Consider the following 16,465-nt stretch of genomic DNA (forward strand, 5'->3'; position numbering starts at 1 on the left):
CTATACCACATATCTATATCAGGACATAGTGGCTGCGAACACACACATATCTCACTTGAGGGTGGGGGAACACTGAGTGTGGGTATTGGACACGGGGTGGGATCACCCGGTGAAGGGGGTAGCGTCCTGCGAGATGCAGTAGTTAGTGTCTCCTCTAGGGAGGGACACCTGTTGATCATATGCATATTTATGGTTACGCTAGTAAAGTCATTGGTTGTTTTACATGCTGTGTGTGGAGTGATATATATTTGTCCTGCGAGGACCCACTCCCCCTCTGGCGGGAGTCGTCGCAGGTGGAGGCGCTGCACCAAGTAAGAGGATATCCATATTCCTACGCGTGCCCCAGGCTCTTCGTGGCGGAGGCTCAGGACCTGCGAGCCAACAGGTTACATTGCATTTGTAGCGTACTGTATTTACTAGGAAACAGGGCTACATTTGGAGGCGCTGCTGAGATCTTAGACCTGGGGTGCCCCACGGCTATACACACACAGCCACCTGTCCACGATGACTCTCCCATCGTGTCAGAGCATGCGCGATTGGGCGCTGCAGATGCAAACGCCCGCCGCGTGGTGGCCATGAGTCAAGTTCCTATGGCCTTACCCTAGAGACATTACAAACGGCCCTACAACAACTACCGGGATTCTCCAAAGCCCGCCTGGTGGACGTCCTTATAGACCAAGACGTCAAGTGGAACACCCTGCTAGTTGATTGTCGCCGAGACTTGGTGGTACTCGAGCCCTCTGTTCCCCAATACCTACAGCTCCCCAACTCTCCTCCTGGTGGAAGTCCCTTTGTCTACCCACTCCGGGACATACCCACTGAGGGGCTGGGCGACGACTGTCATACTCCCACCTCCGCTAATTATCCGGCCAGTGACGCGGGTAGCTGTCGGTCGGACTTCAGTTACCAGGGGTCCAGTGAATCCGAGGAAGCTGGACTGTGTAGGGATATGCTGCAGAAACCTAATGACAAGGTAGGCCAGCTGACCGCCCCACCCAGTTTACCACCCTTAGTGGAAGCCCTCACTCTGGCCACACACTCCCAAAATTACCGGAAATTGAAAGCTTTCTCAGGGACCCTGCCCGTCCCAACGGGGGAAGATATGATAGACCCATGGAAGGAACACACCCGGGGTGTAATGGAGGAACAGTCCTGTATGGACGCAGTGAAACGCCAACGCATCATGGAATGCTTGAGACCCCCAGCGTCCACTCTGGTTAGCATTCATCGAAAGCAACATCCTGACTTGACTTCTCGAATGATGGTCGAATTCTTGATGGAAGCTTATGGCGTGGCCGAAGATGATGGAGCCCTGTGGGCCAAATACTATGCCATCAATCAGAAGGAAGGGGAAGACTTATCTGCCTACATCCATCGGGTGCAGATAGCGTTAGGGCCCCTACTTCACCATAAGTATGTTATAGCCTCTAAAATGGATGAGTATCTCCGTAAGCAATATCTGCGAGGGTCAATCCCCAGCCACCCCATTGCCAACATGATCTGCGACAACCTCACCCGGGGGAGCCCCCCTACGTTCACGAAGTTGTTACAGCAAGTCAAGGAACACGAGGCTCATCTAATGCTTCATTCTCCGCAGAAAGCAAAAGGGGCCATCAATCCCAAGAGTAAGGGGGCTAGTGAAAAGAAGGAAGACCCTTAGGACAAGCCCGGGCCCGAGCGGTCGAAGTACTCGTGGCGAACCTCGCCCACTTACAACTGCCGCACCCCGCCCCGGGATCTGTCCTGTTATAAGTGCGGAAAGAAAAGGCATATATCTTATGACTGCCGGATGGGGGAATCTCGCTACTGGAGTCCCTCCCCCAAGAAGTTCACGCCTAATGCCATGGTCTGCGGAGTATACGCCGCCAGTGGGGGAGCCATAGTGGCGCCAGCTCTGACCTAACCCCGGGAGGCCACGGACCCAAATCTGACCTCCACCCGAGATAGTGAATGTCCCCGTGACTGGAATAATCGGGTGGGACCGGTGGCTCTCATACGTGTGCTAGTGGACGGCATCTACTCCTCCGCCTTGCTGGACACAGGATGACAAGTGACCAGCATATATCGGGGGTTCTATGATCAACATCTCCAGAATAAACCCCTGAAGTCAGCCGAACATATCAAAGTAAGGGGCCTGAGCAATGAAGACTACCCTATCGATGGTATCGTGACGGTGTCTCTAGAGATTCAGCAGCTCAACCCCGGGAAGTCACACCCCCTGAACGTGGACGCCCTCGTGTGTCTGGAACCCAAGGATCTACCCAAGTACCCGATCATCCTGGGGACCAATGCAGACATTGTACAAGCAGTTATCCGAGCCTATTTGCAAGAGACAAATGAATGGCCCATGTCCAGTCTTCAACTGCAGCTCGTTCAGGTGGACCCGGACCCCCCAGCCTCGGGCCTCGAGGACTATGGGCTGTTGTTCTGAGGCAGAGCCGGCCTAACGTAAATTCAGCCTGGGGCAATACAGAGAATGCCAGAATGGTGGTTGTATGCCGCGCGAGAAGACACGGAGCATCTCTTTTCGCTGGAAAGCACTCCGGAAGAAGACGCTCGAAGAGGATATCGAATAGTGCCGGAATTTCGGGATTGGCCTACTGCCATTCCTCGTCGCATCTATGTGTTGATACAGAATCTCTCCCCATTCACCATGGCTATAGATGCGGGACACAAATTGGGTCGGATCTACCCGGTCAGTCTAGTGGATGAGACCACCCAGGTCAAAACCGCCCGAGCTGTATGCCCCTCGGCCGGGCAAGACTTCGACTTCGGCTCATTCGGGCTGCCCGAAGAGTGGAAGGAGAGATTGAGGGGCCTATTGGAAGGCAGGCGTGCCGTCTTCTCTACTGGAGAAATGGATGTGGGTGCAGTCGCAGTGCCCAGCAAACTATCCGGATGAATGACACGACTCCCTTCCGGGAGTGCTCCCGGCGTATCGCCCCTAGGGATGTCGAGGATGTTCGGGCCGTGATTCACGAGATGGAGGAGGCTGGGATCGTCATGGAGTCCAGGAGCCCCTACGCCTCACCCATCGTGGTGGTGAGGAAAAAGAATGGGACTGTGCGACTATGTGTGGATTACCGGACTTTGAATAATCGCACGATTCCTGACCAATATAACCTCCCACACATAGAAGAGATCCTGAATGCCCTCAATGGGAGAAAATGGTTCAGTGTGTTGGATCTCAGGTCCGGGTATTACCAGGTTCCCATGAGCCCCGAGGATCAAGAGAAGACTGCTTTCATCTGTCCGTTGGGGTTCTATCAATTCACTCGCATGCCCCAAGGCATTTGTGGGGCACCGGCCACCTTCCAACGACTAATGGAGAAAACCTTGGGAGACTTGAACCCCTGAGAATGTTTGGTGTATTTGGACGACATCATCGTCTTCGGCCGAACACTAGAGGAACATGAGACCCGGCTACTGAAGGTACTCGACCGTCTAGCTAGGGAGGGGCTCAAGTTGTCCTTGGATAAATGCCGATTTTGTAGGACATCTGTGACCTACGTAGGACACATTGTATCCTCTGAAGGAATAGCCAATGACCCGGCCAAAATAGAAGCCGTAGTAAGCTGGCTCCGACCCGATAACGTGGTAGAATTGCGCTCTTTCTTGGGATTCTGTGGATACTATCGTAGATATGTGGAAGGATATTCTCATCGGGCCAAGGCCCTCAACAGTCTTCTCAAAACATATCCCGAAGACACGGGGCAAAAGGCCACTCCCGCACGACAACCCTTCGGGGACAAGTGGACTCCAGAGTGTGAACAGGCATTCCTGGACCTGAAGCAGAGTCTGACAGCGGCTCCGGTGTTAGCCTATGCGACCCCGAACAACCTTATATCCTACATGTGGACGCTAGTCTCAATGGACTAGGTGCGGTACTACATCAGAAACATCCAGAAGGATTACGACCTGTAGCCTACATCCGCCGCAGCCTGACGCCCAGCGAGCAAAACTACCCAGTGCATAAGCTAGAGTTTCTCGTCCTAAAGTGGGCTATCGTGGATAAGCTCCATGACTACACTACCGACACACTTTATTAAAGTGTGGCCGGTACCGCAAGCCGGGAGATTTCCCGGCTTGCTAGTGGCCGCCCCTCGGCGTGCCGCGCGTCATAGACGCGCGGTCACGCGTCTTCGGGAGCCTGCGCCCCCTGAACGCGCGTCCAGGGCTCCCCGAGGGAGCCCTGGTGTCCCGCGATCGCGGGACGGCGGCAGGGGGTTCCGGGGGACCCGGCGGACCCGGCAGCGGTAGGGAGAGCGCCCCGATCGGAGGGCGCTCTTCCGCTGCTTCGGCGCGCGCCCGTCACCCTCGGGCGCGCGCCAGGCTACTGCTGCGGCCAAGAACGGGCAAATGCTCGAATAAACTTGGCCGCAGCAGTACCTCTATGGTATCACGTTCCAGGTGCGCACGGACAATAATCCCCTCACGTATATCAAGACTTCAGCTAAACTGGATGCGGCTGGACATCGCTGGTTAGCAGCACTCTTCAACTGCAATTTCACCCTGAAATACAAACCGGGCCCCCTGAATGTGGGGTCCGATGCCCTATCTAGACGACCGGGGCTGGTCGCAACCCCTGATGACGATCAATGGGAAGAAATCCCTGGCCCTGGGGTGCGGGCTCTGTGCAGCACCGCAGCCATAGTGAATGATCAAGTAGCCTTCTCCGAATTAAGGGTGGCGGATTCTTTAGGGTGTGCGTCCAAGGCCATCCCCGATGTGTACAGGGATCCCAGTGGAATGAACATCACCCCTGACAAGATCATAGCCGGGAAAGACATGGTGCGTTATCAAGTTCGTGACCCGGTAGCCGGCGCCATCCGCCATGCTATCCAGAGAAACCGTCCAGATCTACTCAAACACGCCCCTGGCAATGTGGGGGATATTCTGATGCGAGAAGCAGATAAATTTGAAATACGGGACAATTTATTATACCGGGTTGTGGAATATCATAACCATCCAAGTAGGCGGCAGCTGGTTCTACCTAAAATGTTACAATACTTGGTGTTGCGGTCATTACATGACGAACATGGTTATTTGGGCGTCGACCAAACCTTTGGATTGGTGAGAGATCGATTCTTCTGGCCAAAAATGAGGGAGGCCGTGGAGCATCATTGTCGACGGTGTAGCCGCTGCATTCAACGCAATACACTGCCATCCAGGGCCGCCCCAATGGGTCATTTGAAAAGTACGGGTCCCCTTGGACTTAGTATGCATGGACTTTCTATGTATTGAGCCGGATAGCTGGGGGAATCTGCAATGTGCTGGTTATCACAGATCATTACACGAGATATGCGCAAGCCTTTCCGACCAAAGACCAAAAAGCCATCACAGTAGCCAAGGTGCTGTGGGAAAAATACTTCATACATTATGGGCTTCCTCACCGACTACATTCTGACCAGGGCAGAGACTTTGAAAGCAAACTTATACGGGAATTACTAAAGATCTTGCACATCACCAAATCCCGAACCACCCCGTACCACCCTGAAGGGGACGCTTTGCCTGAACGGTTCAATCGCACTTTACTGGACATGCTGGGCACCTTCACGGGGGTGCAAAAGACTGAGTGGAGTAGACACGTGGAGACGCTAGTACACGCCTACAACTGTACCAGACATGAATCTACCGGATTTTCGCCCTACTTCCTGATGTTCGGAAGAGAGGCCCGACTGCCAGTAGACATATGGCTGAGGGTCTCCACTACGGAGTTCATAATGCCACTCACTTCAAATATGTGCAGAGACTACAAGAGAACCTGCAAAAGGCCTATCAGCAAGCGGAAAGATCTATGGAAAAGCTGAATGCTGGTAACAAGAGACGCTATGACCACAAGGTCAAACATCGGGACATTCAGCCAGGGGATGCTGTACTTCTCCGCAACTTGGGAGTACCGGGAAAACACAAATTGGCTGACCAGTGGAGAGAAGGAGTCTATGAAGTGGAGTCCCAGATGCCTGGCCTCCCGGTCTATCATATCAAGGACTCGGAGGGTCGGGTAAAGGTATGGCATAGAAACCATTTGCTTCCTATCCCGCAAGTGGGGGAGGATGAAGCTGAACTACCAGCTACTTCATTGGATGGAGAGATGACCCAGTGTGGGGGTGGTACAGAGACTGACAATAATATGACTTATGAGGATCCACAGGAGGGAACCTCTGAAAGGGGCCCTCAGAAGCAGCGAGCATCTCCCGGTGGAGCTACGGGTAAAGAGCTCGGCAAGAAAACGCCCAATACGGTGGTTCTTGAAAATTCTACTTTGGACCCGCAGAGTCCATGTTTTGTGCCTTTCAATGATCATGCAGAGACTGTAACTCCCACAAGGGAAGAGGCCGAGCCTCAGGACTGTGATAGTCATTCTCATGAGGGAGTGACTGAAGAACAATTAAGACGAATTCAGAGAGTTGGGCCGCCTCCAATGAGGATGACCTATGACCCGTTCGGGGCACTCAGCAGTGGGCTCGCAACCGAGTAAAGTCAGTTATAGTTACTGCTCCGACACACTTTATTCGAGCAAATACCCAGTATGTACCTGGCAGATACCTGGAATGCGCCGCTCCTCACCTCTGACAAGCCCCGTTGCGTTTGCCTTCCCAGCCTGGGTTCATGCCTGGCTGACGGGCGGCTGATCTGTTAAATGATAATGATTAGGATTTAATAGGCTGCAATGCTTCGCGTGTCTACCAGATGGCATAAATTCATGAATTGTAATGCAGTATATATATATATACTGTGCAGTATTGCAGCCAGCGGGAATAAAATGCTTCAATCCCTGCCTGGAAAATAACCCAATGCACTCGGGCAGAAAACAGTCACAAACCTCAATACACCCGGGTATACCCGAATTCGTGGGACTAGCCGAGCTCGAATAAAGTGTGTCGCCAGTGTATGTTCAGTGAGATGTATAACCTTATATAGAGTGTGAAATGTATCGTTTACGTATTCATGCATTTTTATTATATAATCGTTGTGCCAGTTGATGTTCTAGTATTCCAAGCGGGGACGTTGGAGTCCACATGGGGAAGATGTAGCCAGGCTCCCCAGACTCAATCCTATCGCTGTATGCGCAGGGAAGGTTGCAGCGAGTGCAGGGAGCGCTCCGACGTATCAGAGGCTCCACACCTCTCTGCCTCCCCCTTCTCCCCTTTTTCACTTCCCCCCAACCCTCCCTTTGTCTCTCTTTTCTGTTCCCCCCCAACTACTTTTCAACATGGTATAAATACTGATCAGTACTAGTTGGTTCTCCTTTACCAACTGAATGAATGCCTATATACTGTAATTGCAGATGTTATACACAGGCTAACAGTAACTATTCAAGAATAACGCAATATGCTTCTTATCTTATAATAATGATACAATTTCTAATGTATACATCTGTATGTTCCCATCATTATACTGTTGGATATCTGTACTCTGGGAAAAAAATCTAATAAAATATTTAAAACCACAGCTTAAAACCGCGATCTTTGGTCTGTAGGGAACGATGGGAGGTGTGGAGGGCGTGGCCAAAATTATTTTGGGAAGATGCATAAGGGACAGAGAAGCACAGTAACGTGCTCTGCAAGGAGGAGGGTGGGAAATAAGGACCAGTTCCCTTGTTAGAACATTTACTGGCTGTATGGGAAGGGCGGGGCGAGTGAGAGGAGGGCCTGCTGATGTCATGATATTGGGGAGGGAGCAGCATAGTGGTTCTTCTCGAGCACTGCAAGTCTTGTATAGTATGTGATGCTGCTTGCTCTCTGTGATCGCGCAGTAAGGTTGCACAGAGAAATTATTGTATGCGATCTGGGGGAAAGAGGGGTCAAAAGGCAATTAGTCTGAAGACTCTCCTCAAGCCCTGCTATTGGCTCCCAGCACAGAACGTGAAGACACATTTCTTGTCTCCCCTGTTGGCTGATGCGCCACCGCGCTTCGTGAGTCAACATGAGAGAACACACTGGGGCCTGCCTGATTGAGGTTAGTGTCTGGTGTGTGGCGCACACGCCGCCGTCACCACCAGGGACTTAGCCTAGGAGCTGGGCAAGGAGATGCAGCTCTCTCTGTGCAGCTTTTCCAGGCTACAGTTTAAGCAAACACTAGTGCAATAAGTATTGGGGAAAAACACAAAGTAGTACGATGTTGCATTTTTTTACCAAACTACTGTATAAAAAAACTTGTGATTTTTTTTTAGTGAATAACGTTTTGACACCCATTTCTTATAGAGCGGTAAGAAAATGCAAACCCGCTCAGCAATGCACTGAACTTATCGAAATTTAGTGAATAGGCCCCTATATTTTTTAATTATTATAGGGAATGGAGAGTATGTTTGTTTTGGCATACTATTGCATGTAATATTGAGTGTATTAAGTATGAGAATACTCACAGCTTCGGAACCCCATCTTACACTGGTCCACTTTACTCAGATTATGTAGTCTCCTGGATCATACCCGCTACCTCTGGTACGTGCTGTTCTGCCAGGCTAGGAAGGCTCTGGTACCGCACTGTATCCAAATGCTCCTCTCTCCCTATATCACTCCTAACCCCTCCTTCCTTTTGTGGTGCAATTAGATTTAGAATTACCTCTCATTTTCAAGTATGTCCTGGCCACAAAGTTACATTAAGTACTTTAAACGTGACTATTTCTAATATGTTTGCAATGGCAAACATCAGAAGTCAGGAATGTATTTAGACAGGAAGGTGATTGGAGGGACACTGCCAACAGGTAAAGAAGTGGGGTGATCCTTAGCAGAAGGAAGAGCAACACGATTCATCAGTGAACCTTAATACTAGAAGCAGGTTAATGATGGTGAATCATAGGAGATAAGTACTGGGTACAGTGGGTGGCTAGATACCTTTCATAAGATGATTAATCAGTTTTTTCAGGGACTCTTTGAGATACTGAAACTTTAAATGTTGTTCTTGTGAGTAGTGAGCAGGTATAAGGACCTCAAATAGGCAAATGATTACTTTATACAGATTGATTCCTTACTGCAATGTACAAGGCATGGCCTATAGTGTTTTCTGATCTTATGAGAGAGCACATGTAAGCATGTGACATACGTTATTTAGCTAAGTACTCCTCACTTGAATGTGTGAGTGCACTGAAAATATGACAGAAATGTTTGTTCTGATGTTCAAGGTTGTGTCTAAAGTGCATGTATACATGAGATCGATATCTAAGGTATTATACATGTACTGTATTGTCACTTACCAAGTATCTCCACATACCCTGAATCCACAAGTCTCAATACCTGGGAGGTAGCTATGATAGAGCTCACCAATGATAGAGCTCACCCACTCCTACATAGGGGTCAGGTGTAATGGGACAGGTGGTCCCCCTCCAGTCTTCCGTGCCTCGGCAGCATGGTCAGTATTCTGGAAGCCAGAGGGTCACGTGTAGGATGACTTAGCTCAGATAGTGTCAACTCGACACTCTTTTCCAAGCACGACAAGGTCTGTTTCTTTTCTTACTTTATTTGGAGAAAGCAGGGAAAAACAGTCTCTTGTGTAGAGGTGTAGGTCTAAATATCTCTGTGTGTGCTTAGTAGTAAAGGGAGGTGAAAAGATAATCCTGCAGCACCATTACAGGGGTTACAGCAAGGTACTCACTCGTCCAGTGGTGTGGTGGAAAGGAAATGGCAATGTATGCTGGGTAGTAAGATAGTCTGGGGACAGACCATCTGTGGGCAGAGCAGAGGGGGAGAAAGCAGACTAGCCCATTTGAGAGAAAGGCTGGGGCTGCTATGGCAACTCACAGGAGAGTCTGGGGGAGCTACAACATGTAGCAATAATGTTGCATCTTTAATACAGCAAGCTGCTGGGAGAGAGGAAATGGCACTGTATTATCACACAAGCACTGTGTTGGTATACAGAGCCAAACACATACAGCTGGCACTAAGAAGCTGACAAGCAGGGCTGCGAGGAAAAGGGGGGGGGGTGAAACAGGAGTGCAGACAGGGGTATTCCTGTTCCATGACAGTCAGCGAGCTTTTTTTTTTCACTTTTTGCTTGCTGTTTGCCTATAGCTGTGATTATCATGGTGGAGCATCTGCACGCTACGCCAAAACAAAGTAATGTGGGCAATTGAGCACATAGTGCGTGCGACCGAAGCGTCCGAGCGCACAAATTTCAAACACATCTGAGAAATTGATTCTTCTGGGTGATGGTCGCATCACAGCCGCGTCACATGAAACATTCAGCCAATGATGGCGAATCGCTCGCGTGACGTCATTGCAATGCCTCCCACCACACCTACCTGTCACGATGTAATATGCATTTATTTGAATTTGAAACATACTTATCGGATTCCTGATAGGTCACACGAATGCGTAATGCATCACAAAATGGGGTGCACTAAGATTTTTAACCAATGCTCATGTGCACTGTATTAGAGACTGCATCTGATAATATGTATTTTATAGGGGGTACTCCATATTAATTTATAAAGTTGCCTTGTAATAATCTAGCCATTCTGTTGTTTACCACCTTTGCCCCATATGTGTTGGCTGAATGCCAGGAATATGGTCAGATGGCAGTTCCTGAAGTAAAGGCAGGAAGTCTGGACACATACGTAATTTCAATGTGTGTGCTATCTCAGCATTTCAATTTCTCAAGTCTCAAGTCAGAATATATGACTTCACTATTGTAACTTGGGAAGTACAGTAAGCTGTTGCACGTATACACTTTCACTCAGCTATATAAACCTGAGTGTGACTGTAAGTAAACTAGGAGAAATATTTGACAAAGCTGTGTCTGACTCGTTAACTTCATCCTCCGAGCGTTCGTTCTTTTCCTGTTCAGCACCTTAGAGGGTCTTGGCCTCTTGAGAGGGTCTTCCGAGTTGAAGGGGACGGTCCATACTAACGTTGGAGTATAGGACAAATTTACAGCATCTCTGAGACGTGAAAATTTCTGTTACTAGTGCTGCTAGGATATTCTAGGAAAGAGGTGCACAAACTGGGGGCACGCCTGCCTAAGACTTTTGGGGGGGGGCGTGGCTCACTTCACCATCTTCAGTCCACGCGTCTCCATGGCAATATGGCATCATTGGTCATGTGACGTGACATCATATGACCCCACAGCGTCATTTGATGCCGCATTAGAGGTAAGGGGGGCCGCGGCACAGGGAGAGAGCAGGCATGGGGCGCAGCACAGGAAGTGTGTGCACCACTGTGCTAGGATATCCATTAATAAGACGAAAAATAACGTCCAATCACAATTTCGGCAATGCAAATTATAAGTGCAAAAACAACAGACTTCTGTGGATCTATCTCCAAGTCTAATATGTGAAATCGGTTCCTCTCCCTTTCTGATTTTAGATTTATGCTCAGAGAAACGTTTTTTAAGGGGTCTCGTGGTTTTACCAACATACAATAAACTACATGGGCACTTCAAAACATAAACCACATAGCTAAAGGTACAATGGCATGGGCACGGATATGGAAACTCTTTTCCGTGTAGGGATGGACAAAGGTATCTCCCAGTATAATAACCCTGTTATGCATGGAACAACTACAACATGGACATCTTTTTAGAAAGGAAAGGTATACAGGGATATACCAAATAAGTAAACGTGGGAAGGATGTTGATCCAGGGAGTAACCTGATCGCCAATATTTGGAGTCAGGGTGGAATTATTTTTCTTCCCCTTATGAGATATCATTAGATAATATTTCACTGGGTGTTTTTGTTTGCCTTCCTCTGGATCAATATACTTTAAATACAAATATAGGATAAAGTATCTGTCATATAAATTTAGCATACTTTGAACTTGATGGACATATATCTTTTTTCTATTTCATCTACTATGTAGCTATGTAGCTATATGTAACTATAAAACATCAAAAACAGCAAAATTTTGGATTAGAAAAAAAAGTGTTGGTGTACAGTGGTGTGAAAAAGTAAGTACACCCTCTTTGAATTCTAAGGTTTTACATATCAGGACATAATAACAATCATCTGTTCCTTAGCAGGTCTAAAAATTAGGTAAATACAACCTCAGATGAACAACAACACATGACATATTACATGTGTCATGATTTATTTAATAAAAATAAAGCCAAAATGGAGAAGCCATGTGTGAAAAACTAAGTATACCTTATGATTCAATAGCTTGTAGAACCACCTTTAGCAGCAATAACTTGAAGTAATCGTTTTCTGTATGATTTTATCAGTCTCTCACATCGATGTGGAGGAATTTGGGCCCACTCTTCTTTACAACGTTGCTTCAGTTGATTGAGATTTGTGGGCATTTGTTTATGCACACCTCTCTTAAGGTCCAGCCACAGCATTTCAATCAGGTTGAGGTTTGGACTTTGACTGGGCCATTGCAACACCTTGATTATTTTTCAGCCATTCTGTTTTAGATTTGCTGGTGTGCTTGGGATCATTTTCCTGTTGTATGACCTAATTTAGGCAAAGCTTTAGCTGTCGGACAGATGGGCTCACATTTGACTTTAGAATACTTTGGTATACAGAGGATTTCATGGTCGACTCAATGACTGCAAGGTTCCCAGGTCCTGTGGCTGCAAAACAAGCATAAATCGTCACCCCTCCACCACCGTGCTTGACAGTTGGTATGAGGTATTTGTGCTGATATGCTGTGTTTGGTTTTTGCCAAACATGGCGCTGTGCATTATGGCCAAACATCTCCACTTTGGTCTTGTCTGTCCAAAGGACATTGTTCCAGAAGTCTTGTGGTTTGTTCAGATGCAACTTTGCAAACCTAAGCCATGCTGCCATGTTCTTTTTAGAGAGAAGAGGCTTTCTCATGGCAACCATTCCAAACAAACCATACTTGTTCAGTCTTTTTCTAATTGAACTGTCATGAACTTTAACATTTAACATGCTAACTGAGGCCTGTAGAGTCTGAGATGTAACTCTTGTTTTTTTTTGTTGCAATTTCTCTGAGCATTGCACGGTCTGACTTTGGGGTTAATTTGCTGGGACGTCCACTCCTGGGAAGATTGGCAACTGTCTTGAATGTTTTCCACTTTTGAATAATATTTCTCACTGTAGAATGATGGACTTTAAATTGTTTGGAAATGGCATTATAAGCCTTCCCAGATTGATGTAGAAGGAACGGGAGCCTCACACCCCCTAGTTCCGCTTCTCAATGTTGACCAAATGTATAGCAATAATAAAATCTGCTTGTTGAACAGCCATCAGCGTTGCATACACTTAATTCACATATCCAAAAGCAACAGTATTGCGGTCCCCCCAATAGCCTCTAGAGTGAGGTAAATCTTGTATGGGTTACAGGACCTTAGTAGTTAAAGTACTCACTGTTGGAATACTGCAACACCTGGCTGAACCGGTGTGCTCCTGCTGAATGAGTAACGAAGAATCCAAGAAAAACGAAGCGGTGCAACTCCCACGCAGGTATGGACACAGACCAGGGTAATGACACTCAAGTGTTGGCTTTATTGACACCCGACAGCCCCAAAAACCACTCTGACGCGTTTCGCACGGTACCCCATGCTTTGTCAAATAATTATTTTTTTTACAAAGCACGGGGTACCGTGCGAAACGCGTCAGAGTGGTTTTTGGGGCTGTCGGGTGGCAATAAAGCCAACACTTGAGTGTCATTACCCTGGTCTGTGTCCTTACCTGCGTGGGAGTTGCACCGCTTCGTTTTTCTTGGATTCCCAGATTGATGGGCAGCAACAATTGCTTCTCTAAGATCATCGCTGATGTCTTTCCTCCTTGGCATTGTTTTAACACACACCTGAATGCTCCAGACCAGCAAACTGCTAAAACTTCGGCTTTTATAGAGGTGGTCACACTTGCTGATGATCAATTAATCAAGCGCATTTGATTAGCAGCACCAGTCTGCTACTTAGCATCTTAATTCCAATGGAAGCAGTAAGGGTGTACTTAGTTTTTCACACATAGCTTCTCCATTTTGGCTTTATTTTTGTTAAATAAATCATGACACAGTGTAATATGTCATATGTTGTTGTTCATCTGAAGTTGTATTTACCTAATTTTAAGACCTGCTAAGGAACAGATGATTGTTATTATGTCCTGATATGTAAAACCATAGAATTCAAAGAGGGTGTACTTTCTTTTTCACACCACTGTATACTTGTTGGAATCATCTACTTTAGTCAATCTTTCTGCTAAATGTGTCCCTTTAGTATAGGCAAAAAATGGTGGTACTTTACATATCTGTCTTAATATACTACCATTCTGCAAAATAGTCCAGTGTTTGTAAATTAAACATTTTATGCAAGTACCGGCAGTAGAAAAAGCAGTGGAGAAAACCAGTCATTTTTCCTTATTTATCTGATTAGTTTTAGGTTTATAAAGAAGTGTCTAGCACTTATCCAAGCCCTGTACAGAATAGCCTCTCTGCATAAACCGTTTCCTCATCTCACTGACTTTTATTATTTTATTTTATTAGATTGATAAAGGTGCCTTATGGAATGATTGTGTATTTGATCTATAAATTGTAATTTACATCTGAACCTCGGGGAGTTCATCTCCGCTGTGCCCGTGTCACCTGCAAAGAAAGACTTTAAATTAAGCAAACGCTCAAACCGTAACAAGTCAATTTCAAAACTCAAAATGATTCAAACGAGTGGTTGGCACAAATGTCAAACCTTTTGTTAACACAGATAACTCATCAGTCAACAGAAGAACAGAAATGAGATTAAGAACGACAGTGTTTGGGCACTCTGGATCTTGTTCGTGGAGGGCACTTTTGGTTTTCTCCTCCCTCTCCTCGTCTTTTGCTTGGGCGTTGTCCTACAAAATTAGGATTATGGGGATTTAATTGAACAGAGTCTGAGTCCAATGATGTAAAACCTTCAGCCTCAGAATTGTTCGTTTCAGTGTTAACTGATGAGGCTCTAAATCCACGTGGACGATGTTGTGAACAAGGTCAAAATGGGCTTCGTTCTCCTTTTAAACATGGATAAATGCTGTCCTTTTAATAATCAACAATTACCTTCTTGCATTTTTTCTTTTTAAGGACCCAGAGCTACTCTTTAAATGTATGTAACTTGGTGTCCAACTGTACAAGTTGTGGATTGATATTCTGTAGCTTTAAACTGATCAATATGTATCTCTATTTTTGAGATGTCATGTCTGACTTGAGACGTGTTCTGTACCTTCCTCTTTTATAAGAACAATGAGGTCCAAGGAGACTTTATTAAGAATTTGACACCAGTGGGTGCAAAAATCCTGCCCTTGTCGTCCAATTGTAAGTTAGTTGCGTATACGAAAACATCTCGGTATATGTTTTTCCTTGTAGTATTCTGTTAGCGTGTCCATGATATTGTAGCTCTATCTATTACATTTATAGTTAAATATATCCCACGATGAAGGTCTAATCTATGGACCGAAATGTCAGTTTATGGCTATCTTCTCTGTAACTCCTCCTTGCCTGGCTCAAAAGGAGTTGTTGCACAAGATTAGTATAGAAGGTGCAGGTGTTATGCACAGACTCTTGTTACCTTGATCTCAAGGTACTGGTGTCCAGCGGGATGGTTATGTAAGCTGTTGGTAGTTGATAGTTGCTGCTGGTAATAAAGGGTGCCAGGGACTTTTTTAATTGGTTAAACAGGACATATTTTATTGAAACAGCACAGGCTTTCTTATAGCTTCCCTGGCTTCCAAACAGTTGGACCAGGGAGGTACTCATGGCTTGTGTAATGCTCTTCTTATACTTTCAAAAAGACATACCCTTCATATATGTGATGCCAGGAATTATATGCAGACCCCTACAGGGGCTAAGTTAAGGGGTTGCCTTCAATCTAGGCTCCCATTGCCTGTCATCCTACGCAGGATACCTCTAGACCCTACAACTGGTGATCTGCAGTGCCTAGGCATGGAAATGTGGTTGGGGCAAACCAATGTGGTACTGTATCCCGGAAGACACGGTTCGAGGGCTCCCAAATGACGAGTAACCACGCATTATTCTCCAAATGGCTAAGGATACAAGTTGGCCTGTCCACTTTACAGTGGTCCTTATAAACTAAGGGGCACTGCTCCCTATGCTATGGAAAATAATAAAGGTGACCATACCTACATACATACAGTTACACATATTACATAGTGAACCTCTTCTTCTATCCTGGGATCCCAGGTGGCATTGGGATTCTTCTGGGATCTAAGGCCCAAATTCCCCACCCCCAGTATTTATATTAAATGGTGACATAAGGGTTACCATAGTTACAGGGGAGTGGTTTGACTCATCTAAACTACTTCCACCAAGATTAGGTTTTTTTCTAGAGTGACAGAGTAGGTTTTTTTTTAAAATGGGGGCATGGCGTAAATTTTAGTTAGCCTGAATCGCAACATATATTAAAAGGTCACTACTTTGCAACATTCTACAATAGTTAAGCCTTCATATGCAAACTAGTAAGCCCAACAGGGGTGTTACATCTATATTTGCTGAAACTTTTTTCTTGAGTTCCTGGCTTCTCTCTAGTGTTTATCCTTTCATGGTTTTGTCAGATGTTGAGAGGTCTCGATAT

The 16,465-nt window shown here is 46.6% G+C and overlaps 1 long non-coding RNA gene across 1 annotated transcript in view; it reads left to right on the forward strand.

Moving 5' to 3' along the window:
• The window catches only part of LOC142470781 (uncharacterized), a 31,375-nt gene that overhangs the window by 13,817 nt on the left and 1,093 nt on the right, over positions 1 to 16,465 (forward strand). The window lies entirely within an intron of this gene.

Source organism: Ascaphus truei, chromosome 1 (assembly GCF_040206685.1).
Source record: "Ascaphus truei isolate aAscTru1 chromosome 1, aAscTru1.hap1, whole genome shotgun sequence".
Classification (NCBI taxonomy): Eukaryota; Metazoa; Chordata; class Amphibia; order Anura; family Ascaphidae; genus Ascaphus; species Ascaphus truei.